Source organism: Vipera ursinii (genome assembly GCF_947247035.1).
Source record: "Vipera ursinii genome assembly, chromosome: 4".
NCBI lineage: Eukaryota > Metazoa > Chordata > Lepidosauria > Squamata > Viperidae > Vipera > Vipera ursinii.
Genome location: NC_139514.1, coordinates 26216917 through 26231956, shown reverse-complemented (window position 1 = coordinate 26231956; position 15040 = coordinate 26216917). Strand labels below are relative to the sequence as shown.

Below are 15040 nucleotides of genomic sequence, written 5' to 3'. Positions count from 1 at the left end.
TTCTTTTTTCCAGGAAAGTAGTAGTAACGTCACAAAAGAGGATAAAGTCTCACCCAATTCCATCCACATTGCTCAAAAATTGCTAGTTAGTGCTTATCTTCAGTTGTCAGCAGCTTCTGATTGGCCACACAAATGTAGCCAGTCTTTCCCCAGCCGGTTTGGAGGGCTTCCCTGGATCCAGAGGAAGGGGCACTGCCCCTCCATGATTGACAAGGATCCCCTCCTTTGTCACCTCCCTAGGGCAAAGTTGGAACCTTTTTGGGGTCCCAGTGTGGCAAAATCGAATGTGGAAGACAGGACCCCATCTTCCTGCACCCGTCATGCTGCGACATCTAACCAGAAGTCTTCTAGATCTAGGTGTTCTAATGAGTCACCATTTAAATATGAGCCAGCAGTGTCCTGTAGTTGCCAAAAAGCCAATGCAGTCTTAAGCTGCATCAAGAGAGAGATAGCGTCAAGACAATGAGAAGTGATAATACTACTTTACACTGCACCCGTGAGGCCACACTTGGAATACTGAATCCAGTTCTGGTCACCATGATACAAAAAAGGTATTGACACTCAGGAAATGTGCAAAGAAGAGCAATAAAGAGGATAAAGAGTCTGGAGGTTAAATAGTACAATGAATGGTTGATGGACCTAGGTATGTCCAGTCTATTGAACAGAAGAATCAGGGGACATGATAATTGTCTTCCAGTACTATCAGAAAGAAGAGGGGATTGACTTATTCTCTAGAATTCCAGAGGGCAGGAGAAGTAATGGGTGGAAATTTGTCAAAGAGACATACCACCTAGAACTAAGGGAAAAGTTTCTGACAGTGAGAACAATAAATCAATGGCCTCCTGGCATTGTGGGTGTTCCATCACTCGCAGTTTTCAAAAACAGATTGGACAACCATTTGGCTGGGATGGTATAAGACTCCTGCCTTGAGCAGGCAGTTGGATTAGAACATCTCTGAGGTCCTTTCCAGCCTATGATTTTATGGATTAAATAGATTTTTTTAAAGCTTCAATAAAAAGAGTAGTGACCTATTGATTGATGTATGACATTTTTATCCAAAGATGTATTTAGAAGCAACCTTAAGTAAGACATTTTGTACCTTTTTAAATACAAACAATTATTTTTTTCATTTAAAAAAAAGTATTATAGGTCAGGGATGGTCAACTTGCCATTTTTAGACACTACAAGACACTTCCCCAGCTAGCTTGATGGCCAAAATCACAGAAAGATATAGAGTTAATTTTTCAGTTTTCAATCATTTTTAGTAGTCAGAAAGGGAGCAAGACAATGTTGTGTTCCTTTCACCACTGTGGCTTGTACAGATTCTACCAGGAGTGTGAATTTCATCATTTGGTTAGTAACTCACGGTTTATGGATCAATGAGATGTGTAAATCCATCCGACCATAATTGATTCAATAAACAATGATTAAAACAAACCATGTTTTAGTGCAAACTCTAAACCCAGTCTAAAGGTCACATGCAACAGTAATGAAACAATATTTCTCTTCTTTTCTACATATGAATTTAACTCAAATTTCCAGTTCTATTCTTTCAAAACTGAGAGTCCAGGAGAAGGCCTCCATCGAAAACTGAGGTCAAGTTCTCATTGATTACTGCATTGGTTCTGCAAATGCACAAAAAATGCATCTTCATAAAATAAAGATGCCCATTTCTATCACATCCTGGTAAACTTGAATAGCCTTGCTTTTTTAAATTGCACACCAGAAGACCTAGATCAGGGTTGTCAAGCCGCCGGCCTGTGGGCTGGATGCATCATCTGGAAGCCGCGCCCACCCCATTGCCGGCAATGGCGAAACTCTCATGATACATTGCGCAATGTCATGTGACATCGCGAGTTTGACATGTGTGACCTAGATCAGAGGTCTTCAAACTTGGCCCTTTTATGACTTGTGGACTTCAACTCCCAGAATTCCTCAGCCAGGCATGTTGGCTGAGGAATTCTGGGAGTTGAAGTCCACAAGTCATAAAAGGGCCAAGTTTGAAGACCCCTGAGCTAGATGATGGAAAGTGTAGGCCTCTGAAAGTTGAACAGAAAGCAACCATACAGTATATTTTGTATTTACTGTTAAGGTGAGTATTTTAAAATATTTTATAAAAGTAAATCAGTCAGCACTGACAAGTTCACATTTTCTTTCTGTTGGCACACTTGGTTTTTCTCCTTAGTTATTACTGTTCTCTATTCTTGAATAAATTACCTCAATTCTTCTTAAACAGCATACTGGCCAGGAAAAGGGTGTGGGGATTATTAATGGAAAAATCTTCAAATCTTTTAGCTGCAGTTACATGGGAAAATGCAAAACAGGATACCAGGCTGTTTATGAAGAAGGACATAGATCAAAAACTTATGAAAGGAGAGACAAATCAAATATAAATATAAAAAATGACTGCAGGGAATAAGCGGCAGCAGGAGAACAAAGATTAATTCCTATAGGAGCATGTTAGGGAAACATTTGTGTGCTATTTAGCCCCAAACAACACAATCTTTGAAGTTGTGGTTGCAGCCATGCACATTAAATATAAGTAACATACCTGGTCTAATGTCAAATTTTGCTAAAGTGTGCCAATACATTATAAATGTATGTAATTATAAAAGTATCACATATTGTGCTAATCTAAATATCTGTTTTAATCATAGTTCATTTGATGATCCAGAATCGATTGAATTTACATAACATACAAACCATACTTTATTGACAGTAATGGCTGGGTTTCTATCTAAGTCATTACCAATTTGAAGGCATATTCTGTTTGAATTGTTGAATGATCTGTGCATTTGAAAGGAATATCCTGCCTTCAGAAGACAGAGTTGAAGTGGCTTCAGATTTGCGGGTATGCATAATATAGGAGGGAAGAAGTTACACATACATCTCACATACTGATGGACATCAATTTCTGTTATCCTTCCTCATTATCTATCCTGAGTTGATGTGAACTAGAATTCACATTGATATCCCTGAAATACAGAATTAGGAAGCAGAGAAAGCAAAACAAATGAACCAATCTTCTTACATTGTTATCGATTATCCATTTCACTGATACTATCTAATCCTGTTCTGCAGATGATGTTTATAGCTATTGGTGTGTAAGAAAAGCCTACTAAACATAATTAAATGGCAGAGAAATGAAGCAAGGAACAGCTTCTGAGATCTCAGAAGATAATACAATAGTTGGGGGAATCCTAAATTTTATAGGTCTGTCATTACAGTTAGTGACCCAAGAATGTACCATTAATTATTTCAAATTACTATGTTGGCTGAGAGAACACAACAGCTAATAAAAGTCCAGAAAACATCTATTACATGTTTAATGGGTGACATTTAAGGCTTGTAAAGTTTTACATTTTGCACGTCTCTTTTGTCTATCTGAAATATATTCCTGAAAATAGCACTTAAGAAAAAATGCTTTTTCAGCATTTAGGATTTTTCTCATCCCAAATTCATGTAAAATTAATAACTACCATTACAATTATAATTGTTAACCTATCCAGTAGCATGGGTATTTTAAAATATCCATGGTGTCTATCTTAACTTATAAAATGAAAGATAAAAATGAAAAATTTGAATAGCTTTTGTTTTTGTAAAGCAACAATTAAAATATGATAATCCTAAGAATTAAAAGCCAAATTTGGAATTCAAAATTATGTAGACTAAGACTGACACAGAGAACAACCGCACTGTGATTACTTCTCTTTCACAATATTAATAGTGAAAAATATGTGACATAAGATGCATAGCATCATAATTTGTGTTTCCAAGTACCTACAGATAGAAGAATCTGGACATAAATCCTTTTAAAATAATGATATCATTCTTACATAATATTCCACCCCTAAAATTTCATAGGTCTGACCCTGATAGAAATCAAATTTTAAAAACTATACTGGAGTCAATATCTATTATTTAATTAATATAACTAATGAGAAATAGAAAGTTGCGCGACACTGCTAACAGTCTGAGCTGCATATAACAACGGTCACACTCACAATATACAGTAATCAATACCTAGCTTTAACCTTGCACAGTGGGCTAATTAGTTAGCATACATTCCCACTCCCTGTGGATGGAAGTGGAGATAAATGAATAAAAATGGAGATGAATGAATGAATGAATAAATAAATAAATTCCTTATTAAGAGGTATGTTAGCACATTGTGCATTTTTTGATGAATCTCAGGTCTCTCTCTCATGAATCTTGGCTGTCTATAAAAATAGGTATTTCAAGAACTTTTCATTATGATAAAACAGGTTTCTTATCTTATGAATGTGAAATTACATACTGTCATTTATTTACAAGATAATAAATTTCACATCATAACAATTCTTATTTATAGTACTTGATCAAGACAAATAGGGATCTTGATTTCATTGCCTATAAACGTACGTTATATATTGTGATTGAGATATGCCCTCTTGACATTTATATAATCAAAGAGATGTGGGTGCATGTTATAGGACTTTGCCCTAAGATTCCATTACTGTCAACATCTCTGATTTATTAATTTACAGTTATTGAGCAAAAAGGCTCAAGTCTTTCTCCTCAAAATTCCATATGCCTAAAGTGCAGATGACTGGAGAAATTCCATGAGCTCACTCTGAAGTCCTGTTGCCTATTGATTGATGAAACATGAGTAACATGAGTTGTATTTTTTGCAAAACTTAGTTTTCTGTTCTGCCTGTTGAAGAATTTCTGGCTATGAAACTTCCATAACTGATACCATCTGCAGGATATCTAGATTGGATAAGCATAATCTAGAACTTCCACTTTTTCATGTCTGATACTGAGAGATCGCCTAGAAAAGTTCCTGCAGTTTTCTTGCCAAGGTTTTCAGATGTGGTTTGCCACACTGCTTCTTTCCTAGGACTGAAAGAAAGTGACTGGCTCAAGGTCACTCAGCCTAATTAGTCAAGAATCTCTCTCTCTCTCTCTCCCTCCCTCTCTCCCTCCCTCCCTCCTTCCCTCTTGCAAAAATAAATCCACACAGAAATAATTACTGAAATCACCAAGGAAAAGAAATGCAAACATTTTGTTATGCATCAATACACCAAGAACCCAGCATTACAGTATAATGAAATGGATTTTGTAATGCATTATGACATATGCATGATTAATCTCTGAATGTGTTAGTATAAATTATATGAGAAAAGTCAACATAATATATCTATTATTATTTTTTGCTTAGGAATGAAATGTTGGCGCCTCCTGCTGTTTTTAATATAACAAAAATGTAAGCTGCCATCAGGCATGTCTGAATAACAAACAAGAATATCTCCATAGGCATCCATTCCTAACCACAGTTACCCCCAAGCCAATAATCATATTGTGATATCATGATGCAAGCTCCCCCCCCCCCGCATACATGTGTTGCAAAATCACTTGAAAGTAGTAAGGGCATAGTTTGCATCTCAACATGATGATACTCATTTCATCTCTTTACTGACCCCTTGCAGATTTCTAAATGGATAGACTGTCACTATCTGCTAATTCCTATTTCTTTAACCATTTAGCAGTTACAACATATTGTAGATGTATGGTGCAATCCACAGTTTATGAACAGGACCAAGGAACAGTTACAAGATAGATAGATAGATAGATAGATAGATAGATAGATAGATAGATAGATAGATAGATAGATAGATAGATAGATGATAGATAGATAGATAGATAGATAGACAGATAGACAGATAGACAGATAGACAGACAGACAGACAGACAGACAGACAGACAGACAGACAGATAGATAGATAGACAGATAGACAGACAGACAGACAGACAGACAGACAGACAGACAGACAGACAGACAGACAGATGATTTATTTCACAGGACAATAATTGTTTTGTGGCTACTTTAAGAAAATGAAATGGAGAGACAAAATTGTTTGACAAATACCAACATACCGTAACCCAACATGTTGGGTTACGAACAACAGCTTCATGGAATAGTACTTCATTTGCCCCTTGTATTTCATCCAAATAACCGTTTTTATGCAAAATGCACACAGAATTTCTTCTCAAATATTTTTAACTGGAAAGTAAAGATAGCATTTAGGCATAACAATGATCTGTTGCACTGTGTCCTTCAACTGTACAAAAGTTTTTCTTTGATCAAATGTCAATGAACATTAGTAGGCCAGTAGAGAAGGTGCATTGCAGATACAAGAGATGAACTCAACTTTTAGTAAGATGATTAATAAATGATAATGATAATGATAATGATAATGATAATGATGATGATGATGATGATGATGATGATAATAATAATAATAATAATAATAATAATAATAATAATAATAATAATAATAATAATAATAATAGAGTTGGAAGGCACCTTGGAGGTCATCTAGTCCAACCCCCTGCTCAGGCAGGAAACCCTATACCATTTCAGACAAATGGCTGTACAGTCTCTTCTTAAAAACATCCAGTGTTGGAGCATTCACCGCTTCTGGAGGCAGGTTGTTCCACTGATTAATTGTTCTCTCAGAAAATTTCTCCTTAGTTCTAGGTTGCTTCTCTCTCTGATTAATTTCCATCCATTGCTTTTTGTCCTGCCTTCAGGTGCTCTGGAGAATAGCTTGACCCCTTCTGCTTTGTGGTAGCCCCTGAAACATTGGAACATGGCTATCATGTCTCCCCTGGTCCTTCTCTTCATTAAACTACCCACTTCCAGCAACCGTTCCTTACATGTTTTAGCCTCCAGTCCCCTAATCATCTTTGTTGCTCTACTCTGTACTCTTTCTAGAGTCTCAACATCTTTTTTACATCTTGGTGACCAAAACTGGATGCAGTATTCCAAGTGTGGCCTTACTGAGTCATTGATGTTGTTAGAGGATTAGTAGGTGTGGTCTGAAACTGCCACATACAGTGGCCTTGCACCAATAGCCATAGAAGGGTGACTGAAAGGGAATATTCAATAGGAAATTTCAATCAGGTTCAGTGTGAAAGAAAATGAGGGCATACATGTAATGAATGGGCAGTGCTTTAAAATGTTCAAAGTGCTAAAGAGGGAAAGATGTAGGAGCAGTGAGACCAGAGATTTGCTTGAACAGTTGAATGCATTTTTAACCATCAGCATTCAATTTTAAGGGACGCGGTGGCTCAGTGAGTTAGGACGCTGAGCTTGTCAATCAGATGGTTGGCAGTTTGGCAGGTCGAATCCCGAGTGCCGTGTAACAGAGTGAGCGCCTGTTACTCATCCCAGCTTCTGCCAACCTAGCAGTTCGAAAGCACGTTAAAAAATGCAAGTAGAAAAATAGGGACCACTACGGTGGGAAGGTAACAGCGTTCCATGCGCCTTTGGCATCTAGTCATGCCGGTCACATGACCACAGAGACGTCCTTGGACAAGCAATGGCTCTTCAGCTTTGAAAAAGAGATGAGCACCGGCCCCTAGAGTCGGAAACGACTAGCACGCATGTGCGGGGGAACCTTTACCTTTATTCAATTTTATTTTATTTTGTTATACAAAATGTTGGTTATGTTATATGAAGAATTTTTATTGGAATTTTGGATTTCATATACTTAGGTTCAAAATGACCAAGTGATACAATAAGTGTTCTGGTCTACATTGAATAACAGTCTCTCTAAGAGACTAAGCTCTTCTGATGTTCATGCTTCAGTTAAGGAGCACATCATGAGTTACCCCCCCCCCTTGTCTCAGCTCAGGACAAATAACTGCCTCCAGCATTCTAGAAGGGCTCATGGAAAGATGTGTGGAGAAACTGTGAGAGAAGGATACAGGGGAAAAAAAACATCAACTTGACTAGAGTTATGCTTTCTTCAAAACTGGGTCAAATGAAAGCTTTTGTTCAGTTTTACATACTTGCATAAGAAAAGATGGGTTGTTTTAAAACTTGCATTAATTTGAATAAGTCAACTCCTTAAAACAGCAACAATATTTTTTGCAATCTTACAGAAGGTTTGAGAAAAGTAATCGGTTTTCCTGAATATTAAAGAAGTGCTGCAGTTTGACAAGTTCCAAAGCACTTTTTTCAAATAATGTTTGACAGACACATCAGTCATACCTTAATTAATTACCTTGACTTTACAAAGTAAGGTCAAAAGTATCCTCAAGAGAAAAGCAAAACACGTTCTAAAGAAAAGACTTTGCAGTAGTAGAAGAAAATTTGAGAAATCAAACGATAAACATGTGCATGGACTTGCTAATGATAAAACCTCAAATATGAAAATTGTTAATTTTTATATTTAAAATTTTGTGGATTTTTTTGCAAATGTGCAGTTCATAATTAAAACACATTTTAACTATTATTTCATAAGATTTTTAAGTTTTACAGGGACACTAATTAAGCAAAAGAGTCTTCTGCATTGTGGCTGATGCAAATCAGGAAAGTTGTTGACCCAAACTCAATAAAATCTTCAGTGTCCCTTTGATGTTCTGTCTTGTGTGTTTCCTCTGTTCAGAGTGCTAACCTGGATTATTTCGCATACAGTCTACCATGACACATTTTCATTATTATACCTCATATTTCAAATTAGACAAAAGTTTGGAACTACTGAGAAATAGATGAGCTGGCAAGTTAATGGTTGAGTAAGATATGAATAGACACCTTCCTGATTCATAGATTAACCTAATACTTCTATAACATACACATTATTCTTTAATTTATATGTGATGGTTTGTCCATTTATAATACGGTATGACTGTCATGGTAAATATAATTTATAATGCACCAATTTACAAAATGTTATTTGCCAATGCTTCCCCATTGGTAGGATGTTTCCTATCAATTTTGCTTACCTTTCTCCTATTTCCAGAAAGATGGATAGAGTTCCAAACAAAGCATTGTACTACAGCTACACATCATTTCTATTTTATAAGAAAGCCTATGAGTCTTATTTTGTGCCTAGCAACGTTTTTTTTTAAATGGTTTGTGCTATATATTGCAGACTGCTGCTTTAATTCGCAACATGTAAACTTTCTGAGGGTTTAAATTAAAAGGTACTCTAATAGTCAGGGCATGGAGCCTGACAGGCATTGGAGAGATTCCTGTGGGCAAATTGGCACACTTATATTCTATTCTTAAATCATCCTATTTTCATACTATTTGATCTGCAAAGATGAAATACCTTGAATGTCATTCTCACTTCAAACCAAAACAGGTTTTTTTTCCCTCGACTTTATAGCACATTTGCTTTTGAGCCCGGTACTTTCACGATTATTTTCTCTAGCATTTTGCCCAACCAACAATTTCTTTCCTACTTTCTTCCTTATCAATTACTTAATTATAGTTCCTCCTCCTCCTCCTCTAACTGCTTTTACCACTAATAAATTAACTTCACCCAATATTTAAAAGGAAGAACTTCCAAGAAAAATTAAGACTGGATGATTCAACAGCTCAGGCCCTTCTAAATGAGTCACTAAATCATGCCCTTTCCTATTGCAGTAAAAGGGATATAAGATCTGTCTAGCAAAAGTGTTGTCTCTCCACAAACATGTTAAAGTCTTAATCCAATTTCAATAATTTCTTCTGTTACTTCACTTAAGCAGTTCAGAGTCTTTTTCTCTGTGAGGTTAAGTGCTGATGCTGTGAAGGGTCAGACAGCCTTACTAATTAAAATGTGCCATGTTCTTGTCAGGATTTAGAACAGCCACTGTCTGATGAAAGGCTAAAAAGGAGTCCATATTTTCTCTCCTAAGGATTTAATAGTGATAAGCAACATAAAATGACAATATTGGTTTTAATCTACTGAACTCTAAACCTGAAAATGACATTTGAATGAGCCAATTTTCTCCAATCTAGTGCCCACCAACTATTTAGAATTCAAATCCCATTTTCTCTGACAATCAGCAATACTACCTGGAACTAATGAGAATTGTAATCCCAAGCTTTGCTAAGATGCCATATATTCAGAAGGCTTTTGTTTTGATTACTCTTTTCAAAATAGTCTCCAGGATCCCCTGGATAAGCATAATTTAGTAACATGAAAATGCAATTCACAGCACCATCTTTTTGTCCATACAAGTGGCAATATGTTGGTAAACTGAGAAAATGCATAACTAAGTTGTATCCGGCTACAAAGAAACAGGGTTGTTCTTTTCAATGGCAACTCAACACCAATGTCACATTCAGTCTTGAGTATGAAAAACGATCCATAGGATTTTAAAGTTCAACTCAATTGCTGTGCTCTCAGGATACACAGCAGACCCCCACTATCGTTTAGGGAGAGTGACCTAACTAGTTATCACAGCGATAGAACTAGAAAAGGTGTAACTGCTCTAATGAAATAAGGGAGAAGGCGTCTTGACTGGTATTCCTGCTTTCTTTTCACCTCATGGTTTTTGATGCTGTGGTATTTAACTTTTGTTTATTTTTTCTTTTTAAAGTTAACGTAATAACAGGAGTTACAGTCAGATACTGATTGTTTAAGACTTGCCATAAAAAATATGAATCTTAACAACTTTATGAAGTTATTTTTGTTTAAGTGTAATGGCAATGGCCGCAGCTGGTAACCGGGCCTGCGTAGTCGGGGGGCGACGCCCAGCTGATCGTTGGGGGCGCCGCTCACCAGCGACCTCCTCCCCCGTCTGTCTGAGCGCCGGGCCGCGTGTCGAGATGTGCGCGGAGTGAGGGTCGGTAGGGAAAGTGGGGCCTATGCTGGGTGCTAGATGTGCCTCGTGGTGTCGGGCCCATGGGGCTCAACAGTCTTTTTCTGTCAAGTATTTATTTATTTATTTATTTATTTATTTATTTATTTATTTATTTATAATTTAGATTTATAAGGCCATCCAATGTGCAGCAGCTCTACAAAGCACACAGATTAAAAACAAAGTCTCTCAATGTAGGAAACAATATATTAAATTACAAACTCAATATCTTTTGTTAAACCTAAGCTGTCATTCATCTTTCAGATGCACCCAAAGGAGTACTGTAACTAGCAAATAAATAAATGAAGAGCAAAGCAAATAAGATTCTTTAAAACGATTGTTATACATTTAAGTTTTCCCCAGATGTGAAGATTTCAAATTGTACCAAGACATTTATATGATTGATCATCAACACTTGTTCATCTGAAACTGTGCTATTGAATCTTATCTTTCTACAGTTAACATTGATGTAAATTATTGATAAAATAGAGAGGGAAAATAATTTTTAAATATGGAAGAAAATGAATGCTGAAGCAACCACATGCAAAGTCTAAAATTAATTTTAAAAACTCTTCATTTTAAATTGGGAGGAAGGTAAAGTAAACTCATGGAACAAGAGTGGCATTTAATACCACAGAAATGAACAGCCAATATTTAAGGCAGTGTTGGGTTTTCATGGAAGCACACCCAAACAGATAGGATAAACAAATAATAACTATGAGTGGACTCATCCACAAGTAAAGTGGAAAATTCATTTTCCTTCTCTATTTGCCAATCTGATTAAAATGTCCCAAAAGTGAGTTATATTGCCTATCAGCAATGGATTTGGTGGGTTTTTTCCCACATAGCCCAATACAACTATCTTCATTTTTACTTACAAAAGAAGTAAAAAAAATTACAAAAGAAAGTATTCTTATTATCCAAAAAGTATTTCTTCAAAGTTTATTTTAAAAGAATGCTTCTAAGAGTTTTGAGCAAGATAGTGATATTATTCCTTTGCAGTAAATACAATAAGAAAGCTTGTGGCAATAAAAGCCAACCAAATACATAATTACATCATGTTACACTAGTTAGGTTTTAAGTAAACTTAAAATGATTTTTTTAAAATGTTGTACCTTTTATGGTCATGAAAATCCATTTTCAAAATAGCAATTCAAAAATATTTAAGGGAAAAAGCTTTTCCTGTAAAATGACAAAATACTTCCACACAGCTAATTCTGTTCTAGAAGCGTGAATCACCCCATGAACAATTCACTCAGTGGTCTGAAAACTGAGGACTTATGCATTTTGTGAGGTTTCATTTAGTTTTAGTTTTATATTTTTAAATAAATATACTGCTCAAAAAAATAAAGGGAACACAAGATAAGACATCCTACTATTAAATACAGTACATTGTGTTGTTTAAGTGTTCCCTTTATTTTTTTGAGCAGTATATATACATTCTAAAACAACACTCCTAAGTGGTACCAACAAATCCAGTAGAAAAATAATGGAAAATGCAATATCGTACTTTATATATTTGCTCCAGCAGCAATGCATATGTACATTTTAATCAGAAATACATTTTCCACATTTTCTTCTGGCAAACAACAGACCAGTGCAGAATTCTGAACATAGCTGAGAAACATAGTGCCTTCCAGCTTTAAGCTTTAGTTCCTATCAGCCACAACTAGCATGGTAAAGGTAATGATTATCCTTCTTAGATAATTGCAGGAGTGGGGAGGGGGGAAAAGAAATAAATATTTCATGCTGCACTCCAGTCCCAGTCCAATTAGTTACCTTCACTTTTCATATATATATGTGTTACCTTTGCATGAATCATAAAGTGGAAATTAAAATAAGGTTGAAATTACCGCATCAATTCCATGTCGCTTAATTCAGAGAAAATTATATTTAGAATTGAAGTATTCATTTCAACAGCCAAGATTTGAATTTTGGATGATTAATACTGGAGACAGTTCTTCTCCGCCCTGTAATGCACTTAGCTGCTTCAGTCCACCAGATGTTTCTCCTGCTTATGGGGAGACACACAGCTGCTACATTTACTGCCATTTGCTTCTTTCTGCAGGGTTATTGATACATTAACATGGCTTTGGGAGCATTTGTTTACAATTTTAAATTTAATCCCCTTTTCTACTAACCCTCCTAGAGCGGCCACTCACAACAGTTTTTGATTGGTTGGTTGGTTTTGCAAACTGCTAGATAAAATGTAGATAAATATATGGACGCTAGCAGGAGGAGAAGGAGGGAAACATTAAAACTTTTTTTCTTGTGTGGGGTGTGTGTGTGTGAGAATGGATTTTCTTTTTCATTAAGTAGCCCTCAAAGGACACAGCAATTACTGGTAGGTAGCCTGGAGATAGCAAGGGTGAACACTGATTGATGCATGCTCCAAATGTACAAAAATACATGTAATTATAGCCTTGTAAATATCAACCTAGACTAGAGCAAAAAAGTGAAGAGAATTCAAAAGAATTTGATGGCATTTAAAAATGCATTTAAAAAGCAGGAAAAATAAGCTGCATAAATAAAGCTTAGTCCTTCAGGTACACGTGTTTTTAGAGCTAGGAAAGTTGCTCCCAACATATCTGGCACAACTGCTGCTGATAATCTGACTAGACTAAAATTTATCACATGTCACCTCCAAAAGGACCAGTGTTGAAGGAAGCTGAGTTCAACTAGCCATTTACCTGAAGAGGCAAGGTCCACAGGACAGCAGTTTCTTGTTTCCTAAACTTAGAATAATTGGGCTCAATTGAAGCTGTGTAGGCCTCCATGTTCCTGAAATATAAATGAACTAATCATCATGCAAACAGCTAAAGAAATGAGCAGGTCAGAGAAGGTCTCTTCTCATAGAAGAGAATATTTGTAGCTCTGTGCTTGGCTGTTTTTTTTTTTTTTGCAGATGTTTCATTACCCAACTAGCACCTTCAGTGCTAGAAGGGAGAGGGGTTTGCCCTCTGTTAATATATGTGTCCAATCTCTTCCCATTTCTAGTCAATGATGGAAAAGATTGTATAGAAAATTAGGGTCCTTGCTGGTACTAGCAAAGGAATGCCATATGACATATTTTGTTTTTCTGCTTCAGGGTTTGAGTTGCTAGTTGAAAAACTCAAAAATAATACAAATTTGATAGAAATAAGACAATGCAATATTTTTGCCATGCTGGGCAGCTATTGTTTTCATGGAACTGCTGCCTGAAGATAAAGCAAAAGAATGGAAGGAGTTCCATTATTTGTGACTATCATCATTTTGCAGTTTATTCTTTTATAACCATTCCTCAAGTAAAAGTCCCATTTCTCACTGATTCCGTCTGTCTCAAGCTCAGCTTGGAGACACAAAGGGTTTCCAACCCAAATACTAAATAATGAGTTTTGAACATGTGGTAACAGATTCAACTAGGTTTAAGTATTAAATCAAGCCATTGTATCTTGGGAAGATTTCCAACAAGAGCAAAGTTGCAACCAGACCACAAAGTAACAACTCTGAATCTTGTACGTGTGAAACATCCACCAGTATCTATATTTGGGCTCACTAATCAAAGCAATTGCAGTGAATAATATAGGATCTAAACATCTGACACCCAGGTTCAAATCCCTATGACTTGTTTAATATAAATCAAATAATTAAATACAAATTCAAATGAAATATAATTGTGCTACATGACACTGGATGGAAGAACCATCCTTAAATGCTGAAGTGCCCATATTAAAACACAGAAGATGTTGGGAAAGACTCCAACTATTCTCTAAAATTGTTCCCTGTTGGAGTAGATCAGGGGTCCTCAACCTTGGTAACTTTAAGACTTGTGGACTTCAACCCCCAGAATTCCTCAGCCAGCAAAGCTGGGAGTTGAAATCCACAAATCTTAAAGTTGCCAAGGTTGAGGACCCCTGGAATAGATAGTATGGCCTAGATCAGGGGTCTCCAAACTTGGCAACTTGAAGACTTGTGGACTTCAATGCCCAGAATTCCTCAGCCAGCCCCAGCTGGCTGAGGAATTCTGGGCATTGAAGTCCACAAGTCTTCAAGTTGCCAAGTTTGGACAGCCCTGGCCTAGATGAACAAGCAATCTAAACTAAAATATATTGCTTCCAAGTTTCCATCATTAAACTGATGTGCAGGGACTTATTTAATATTCACCTAAAATGAATGTATTGTTCTAATGTAATAAATAGCTAGCAACCGATTTTGTATTCCAGAGTAGGATTACAAATCAATGTCAGACTGTAGTTTTCAGCTCAGGTTTGGACAGTAGGTGCAAATTTTAGTTTAGTACTTTGTTTGGAACAGCAAACAATGGTTTCAATAAAACTAGGAAATAATTATTGGAACCAGAAGATGAGAAGATGGTGAAGAAAGGAGAGAACATACATTTAGTCCTTGACTTACAGCCCCAATTGGGACGGGAATTTTGGTT

General features: G+C 36.3%; 1 protein-coding gene and 1 long non-coding RNA gene across 2 annotated transcripts in view; one reads left to right on the top strand and one right to left on the bottom strand.

Annotated features, from left to right (window-relative positions):
• The window catches only part of ARHGAP31 (Rho GTPase activating protein 31), a gene marked incomplete at its 5' end in the record, with an annotated part of 99993 nt that overhangs the window by 55154 nt on the left and 29799 nt on the right, over positions 1 to 15040 (bottom strand). The gene's annotated exons all lie outside the window — the stretch shown is intronic.
• The window catches only part of LOC310639903, a 160174-nt gene continuing 151607 nt past the window's right edge, over positions 6474 to 15040 (top strand). The window contains exon 1 of the long non-coding RNA XR_014492428.1: positions 6474 to 6520. This is a non-coding gene — a long non-coding RNA (uncharacterized lncRNA). The remainder of the gene's footprint in view (positions 6521 to 15040) is intronic.